The following is a 7,163-nucleotide window of genomic DNA, read 5'->3' on the forward strand; positions in this document are numbered from 1 at the left end:
ATAATCCACCAGCTGCCTTTTGGTTCAATGAACATTACGTTTTTGGTTCTTGGTCTTGGTTAACATGAATCTTTCCGGACAATAAATGTTGGCGTTTATCTCAAGTGAAGTCAGAGGGTCAAATCTTCAGCTGGTGTATCTTGCCGTAGCTCCATTTAAGCCAATTCTCAGATGGTGTAAATGGGTGGAACCCCATTGACTTCAGCTGAGCTCTGACGCTATACAGCAGCTGAGGGTCTGGTTCAGTATCCGCGTTCTCTGGACAAGAGATCGCCTCTTCGTAGTTAAGGTTACAACCAGCTTCATTAAAACCACTGGATTTTCTCAGCACCCTGATTGGTTTGATTTGAAAATTGTTTGGCTGACACATTTACCCTGATGGAAAAGGAGGGCAGTTATCAAACTATTTTTGAATTGCAGAGCATTACAAAACCACCCTGGTCTGAAATGCTGACTCTTATTTGAAGATGGTTTGTCTCCCCCTAGTTCAGGCTAAGATGCTCAGCAAGCCCGTATGTTGGTTCTAACTGAAGGACATAAGGTTGTCGCTGAGCAAAAGTTATTCATTGTTTTTGTGCTGTGTATATTATTGAGGCCCAGTCTTGTTTCCATTGATTTGAATTGGAGTTCTGGACAGAGTGGCTGATGGGTGTTTTAGTGACTGATTTCAGTGGGGGCATGTCGTGTACAAAAAAAAACTATATTAAAATTGTCAGCAACCACCACAAATGCTCAGGGAGTTCCTGGTCCTGCTCACATGCTTGGGGACTCTCTCGGGAAGCATTTGCTCATAGCCAGTCTGCAGCCAGTCAGCCTAGAGTAACGTAGGCTGAGTTGTGCCTCTCTGTTTTAGGGAGAAGCCTGCTTTGTCTCTCTCTGTTTTGAGGGGTTTATTCTGAATTCCAAGTAATAAAGTCGTGTTACCTTGCCACCTTCCTGCAGAAGCTTTTATCTAACTTCTCTGTTTGGGCAACAAAATGGCAGATGAAATTTAATGTTGATAAATGCAAAGTAATGCACATTGGAAAACATAATCCCAACTATACATATAAAATGATGGGGTCTAAATTAGCTGTTACCACTCAAGAAAGAGATCTTGGAGACATTGTGGATAGTTCTCTGAAAACATCCACTCAATGTGCAGCGGCCGTCAAAAATGTGAACAGAATGTTGGGAATAATTAAGAAAGGGATAAATAATAGAACAGAAAATATCATGTTGCCTCTATATAAATCCATGGTATGGCCTCATCTTGAATACTGTGTGTAGATGTGGTCGCCTCATCTCAAAAAGGATATACTGGAATTTGAAAAGGTTCAGAAAAGGGCAACAAAAATGATTAGGGGTATGGAATGGCTTCCATATGAGGAGAGACTTTTCAGCCTAGAAAAGAGAGGGGTTAGGGGAGATATGGTTGAAGTCTATAAACTCATGACTGGTGTAGAGAAAATAGATAAGGAAGTGTTGTTACTACTTCTCATAACACAAGAACGAGGGGTTACCAAATGAAATTAATAGGCAGTAGGTTTAAAACAAATAAAAGGAAGTATTTCTTCACACAACTCACAGTCAAGCTGTGGAACTCCTTGCCAGAGGATGTTGTGAAGGCCAAGACCATAACAGGGTTCAAAAAAGAACTAGATAAATTCATGGAGGATAGGTCCATCAATGGCTATTAGCCAGGATGGGCAGGGATGGTGTCCCTAGCCTCTGTTTGCCAGAAGCTGGGAATGATTGACAGGTGATGGGTCATTTGATGATTACCTGTTCTGTTCATTCCCTTTGGGGCACCTGGCACAGGTCACTGTCAGAAGACAGGATACTGGGCTAGATGGACCTTTGGTCCGACCCAGTAGGGCCATTCCTATGTCATGAAACATAACTGGGCAGAAATGGGTACTCCCAGTGGGAGTTCATATGGTCTTCTGTGGCAAATTAAAAATAACATAATGGTTCTTCTATAGCTTGCAGCTCACAGTGATCTTCCTTAGCTTAAGTGAGAGTGGCCTTGTAACGGGGTGCACACACCTCTCATGAGCACCCCCTTGGCCAAGTGCGAGCACCTGCACACTCTCTCTCTGATTGTCCCTCCTCTGGGATAGAGCTGCACCCCAGGGCTCCCTTCCTGGAGGGAATGTCTTCATGCTCTTGGGACTTCCTGGCTATAGCTTTTCAGCTGGGCCACTATAGTTCAGTTCCCCCCCTCTAGGGTATCTCACTGTCCAGGCCACTTCCCCCAGTGGCTAATGGTGGGTGGGGGAGGACCCAGGCCTGCCCACTACTCCAGGTCCCAGCCCAAGGATAGCAGCCATTTGCTGTGTCCCTTTATCTAAGGCACATTGCTGCTCTAATTCCCGAGGCCACTTTCCCACAGCCCTGTGCTGTCTTTACCCTTACCTCAGGGCCTTGTCCTGATGGAGTCCCAGCAACCAGCTCAGGCTCCTTCTCACTTTCCCCGGCTTCTGGCAGCACTGCCCTGTCCAGGGTTCGGTAGCTCCATCAGCCAGCCACACACCATCCACTCTCCTACAACTCCAGCAAGGAACTGAACTCCCTCTGGCCCTGCAGCTCTTCTTATAGAGTCTGCTGGGCCCTGATTGGCTGTGTCCCACAGAGCCACTCTAGGCAGCTTGGAGGATCCTCTCCACTGCCCTTTTTTGGGGTGAGGTGTGGCAGGGCCACGAGGCCTCCAGCATGGGGCCTCAGAGAGTCTGGTATACCCCATCACAGGCCTGTCTTTTTTGGAGCTATAAGGACAGGGCTCCAGAAGTCCTGCCTAGCTTTGACCGAGGACAATATTTTCAAACTTGGGTACCTGCAATGAGGCACCCAAACCAAAATTTAGGCACATAAATAAGATCCTGATCCAAAGCCCAGCAAAATCGATGGTAAAGTGATCTGAGCACACGCAACTCCCATGGAAGCCAAGGTTGGACGTTTTCTGGCCGTAATGCTTCATATTTCACTGGGCATTAAATCCTTTCCAATGGATGGGCCTTTTTACATCTTACCTGGAGCAGCCAGGAAAACCACAGAGAGAAGAACAAACAGATGGTGGAAGATTTCATGGTGGAAGATCAGCTCGGAGCTCAGCATTGCTGGAGAGATGAGGCAGATGGACAGAGTGGAAGAGAGCATTTAAACAATGCATATACTCTGTTTTACTTATACAGGTTTGCCTGTTCAAAACCAGGATTTGAGGGAACCCTGGGTCTAAATTACTTGAAATTCAACATTTGCGGTTTACGCTTTATGCCTCTTACTGTCACTTTGATCCCGGCGCTCTGTTCCCCACAATGAACCTTTTCACACGCTTATTATTTATTGCCCATTGGCCACTTCCACACCTGGCTGTTATTTGGAGATTGCTGAGATCCCACAGCCGCTATAGCCAGATGCGTGTGGAGGGTTTATATCCAGCTGCTAGGGTAAGAGGGAATTTGGCAATGTGCAAGCCAGTGCCCAGTAAAAGTAACTAAAAGAATCTTGTGAGCACTTGCTAGATAAGTATCCCAGGGTCAGTTCCACTGTGATGTATCAGAGGGGTAGCCTCTCACTACGCAAGAGGATAAATGCACACAAGTCAGATATCAGGAATGGCAATATACAAAAACCTGTAGGAGAACACTTCAACCTCCCTGGCCACACAATAGCAGATGTTAAGGTAGCCATCTTACAGCAAAAAAACTTCAGGAGCAGACTCCAAAGAGAAACTGCTGAGCTCCAATTCATTTGCAAATTTGACACCATCAGATCAGGATTAAACAAAGACTGTGAATGGCTATCCAACTACAGAAGCAGTTTCTCCTCCCTTGGTGTTCACACCTCTACTGCTAGCAGAGCACCTCACCCTCCCTGATTGAACTAACCTCGTTATCTCCATACTGATTTATACCTGCCTCTGGAAATTTCCATTACTTGCATCTGAAGAAGTGAGGTTCTTACCCACGAAAGCTTATGCTCCCAATACTTCTGTTAGTCTTAAAGGTGCCACAGGACCCTCTGTTGCTTTTTCCATTGTGATGGGGTATCAGGCCATGCGGCTCAGCTAACAGGGACTTTCTCTTGATGATGATGTACTACATATAACATACTTCGACTTAGTCTTCTGTACGGTGTTTGACTTGGTACCACACAACATTTTGATTAAAAAAACTCGATATAAAATTAACATGCCACACTGTGATGGAGTGTCCACCCCACACTTGCCCTGAAGGGGTTAATGGAGGCCAGATGGGCCAATTAACCTATTAGGCTGATGGCTGAGAAGAAAGCCCTAATTAGGGGAAGCTCACCTGTGCGGGAACAGGCAGGGCTACTATAAAGCTCGGGAGCAGCAGGAAGGTAGTCTGCAGTCACTCCCTGGGGGAAGGGAGGTGTGTTTGGGGACTATAGCGAGAAGTAACTCATAGTTACTCCCTGGGAGGAGGAAGGCATGAGGCTGGCAAAGAGAGGGGGGAGTGAGGGGGTAGGAAGCAGCCCAGGGGTTAAGCAGCAAGGTTGGGGACTGTGCAGACCTTGGCTGCATGTTGTAGGGACCCTGGGCTGAAACCCAGAGTAGAGCATGGGCCCGGGGAAGTGGCACTGGTAGGGCAGTGAATGGGAAGACAGCCTGGCTGTGACAGAGACTTTGAAGGACCAGGCCCCGAAATGGGGGAACATTGAGTGACCTGGCTGGAGGGCTGAGCCACGAAGAGGACGCAGCAACTCCTGGGGCAAGAAAGGGGCTGCAGAGCAGAGAAAGAGACTGAGCGACAGCATACAACCGTGGAAAAGGCCATCAGCCTGGTGAGCTATTCCCCAGAATGCCCAGGAGGAAGTGCCATACCTGCCGCAACTACTGGAGAATGTGATCCTTTTTGCTTAGCCCGTACATTCGAATGGGTCTGGAAGTCTAAGCTCTGGAGCAGGAAGGCTAGCGGAGATGAACAACAGGGAACAAGTTGAAATCTGAGATTCCTGGAGCAAGAGTGGGGCTGCAGACCAGAGAGAGGGATGGCGTGACAGCCTTCAGCATGAAGGGGTGTCAATCTCGCAGAGCTCATCCCCAGAACAGCCAGGAGGAGGCACCAGACTAGCGGTGAGTGGAGAGCGCCGTCACACACACATTAAATGGATTACAAACTGGCTAACTAAAGTCTCAAAATACAATTATAAATGGGTAATTGGAGGGTGTGTTTCCAGTGGGGTCCCTCAGCATTTGGTTTTTGGCCCTACTCTACTTAACATTTTATCAATGACATGGAAGAAAACATAAAACCATCACTGGATTGCTTAGCAAACTGGGTGCAAGCCAAACAAGGGGGTTTGGCAAACGAGCAAAAACGACAAGTGAAAAGTGAAATATTTCAGCCAGAACCACAAGATTTTCAGTTTTTTCAATAAACACTTTCCTTTTTTTTTTCCTTTTTTTTTTTTGCCAATAATGAACATTTCCTATGGAAATTCCCGTTTTGAGGGAGAGGCATTTTCCACCAAAAAAAAATTCAGGCTGTGAGACCACCCCCCACCCCACCCTGCTGGGTGTTCAGAGTGTGAGCTCCAGCCCAAGTGGAAATGTCTATGCTGCTCCTTTTAGCCCCATAGCGTGAGCCCCATGAGCCCAAGTCAGCTGACCTGGCATAGGGTGGGGGGCGGAGGGGGTGCAGTGTAGACATTCTGCTCTAGCTCAGGTACCCATCTGTACAATGGGCGTAACAGCACGCCCTGCCTCGCGGGGATGTCATTTTAGAATAAATATATTGGCAAGTGAGGCGCTCAGATACTGTGGTAATGGGGGATAGATGGATAGATAGACAGACAGACAGACAGATAGATAGATAGATAGATAGAGGGGGTATATGGAGATTAGAGAGAGAAGCAGTGCATAGGGATAGATAGATAGATTAGATAGAGGAGGTGTACGGAGATTAGAGAGAGAGAGAGGCGGTGGATGGGGAAAGATAGATAGATAGATAGAGGAGGTATATGGAGATTAGAGAGAGAGAGGGAGAGGCGGTGGATGGGGATAGATAGATAGATTAGATAGAGGAGGTGTATGGTGATTAGAGAGAGAGAGAGGCGGTGGATGGGGATAGATAGATAGATTAGATAGAGGAGGTGTATGGAGATTAGAGAGAGAGAGAGGCGGTGGATGGGGATAGATAGATTAGATAGAGTGGGTATATGGAGATTAGAGAGAGAGGCGGTGGATGGGGATGGATAGATAGATAGATAGATAGATAGCAATTTGCATACTTGGTTGTCCCCCTACTTCAACTTCCAACCTGATTACGACCAGAGATGGCAGCAACTCAAAAAGTCCAGGTCTGGATTTCTGATTGAAGAGATTTTATACACATTATACACATGAGGCCATTTGCAAAATACATCTCTGGATCCAGAGTCAGGTGTCACAGGCTCCTAAATTTCCTGGGGAGCCAGAATTTGGGACTATCTAGACGATAATTACAACAGTAGCAGAGGAAAATGTACGACACACTCACGGCCCTGAGTTTTGTTTGAAATTAAAGGAAGAAGCAGCAGCAATAGCTTGTATCTAACAGAGATCAGCAATTATTCCTCTTGCTGCCACCAGCCCTTCTGTTCCACGTCCTTCTCCCTAGAGACTCCAAATCGCCACTGGCTCTTCCTTAGCGATCAGGTCTGCAGGCTCTTTATTTCTTCCTTCTGCAGCAGAACCGACTACGAAAGATGCACATCCCAATCTGCCTCTCGTTCAGAAAGCAGAAATCTTTCTTGCACCTGCCATGCTTCACCTTGCAAGCCAATGAGTCTATCAGATGTAAAAGGGTCCCATCTCCTGCAGAGAGAAGAGGTTTGTTTTTATTCACAGGTGCGAGGTGATGGGAGTTGGGATGATTGGCCAACAGCCATCCAGAAGGGAACATCTTCCCCATGAATGTTGGCAAGAATAGAAGTCAGTGATTCTGCATCAAGACTTCAGTGTAGTTATTGAGTGGGGAAATGGCCACTTGGAGAAAAATGTGGATGTGAATTTCTCAGGCAGGCTCCCCAGCGGCTGACCTGGAGAGCTGCCAGACCTCTGAATCCCTGTGGAGCCCCAATCAAAGTCAACAGACTTTGGATGAGTGCAGGGTCTGCCTAGATCCAGTTGCAGGATAGGGGCCCAGGCTAAGATGGACCAGGTGATTGTAGCAGGC

This window comes from Trachemys scripta, chromosome 3 (genome assembly GCF_013100865.1).
Source record: "Trachemys scripta elegans isolate TJP31775 chromosome 3, CAS_Tse_1.0, whole genome shotgun sequence".
Classification (NCBI taxonomy): Eukaryota; Metazoa; Chordata; order Testudines; family Emydidae; genus Trachemys; species Trachemys scripta.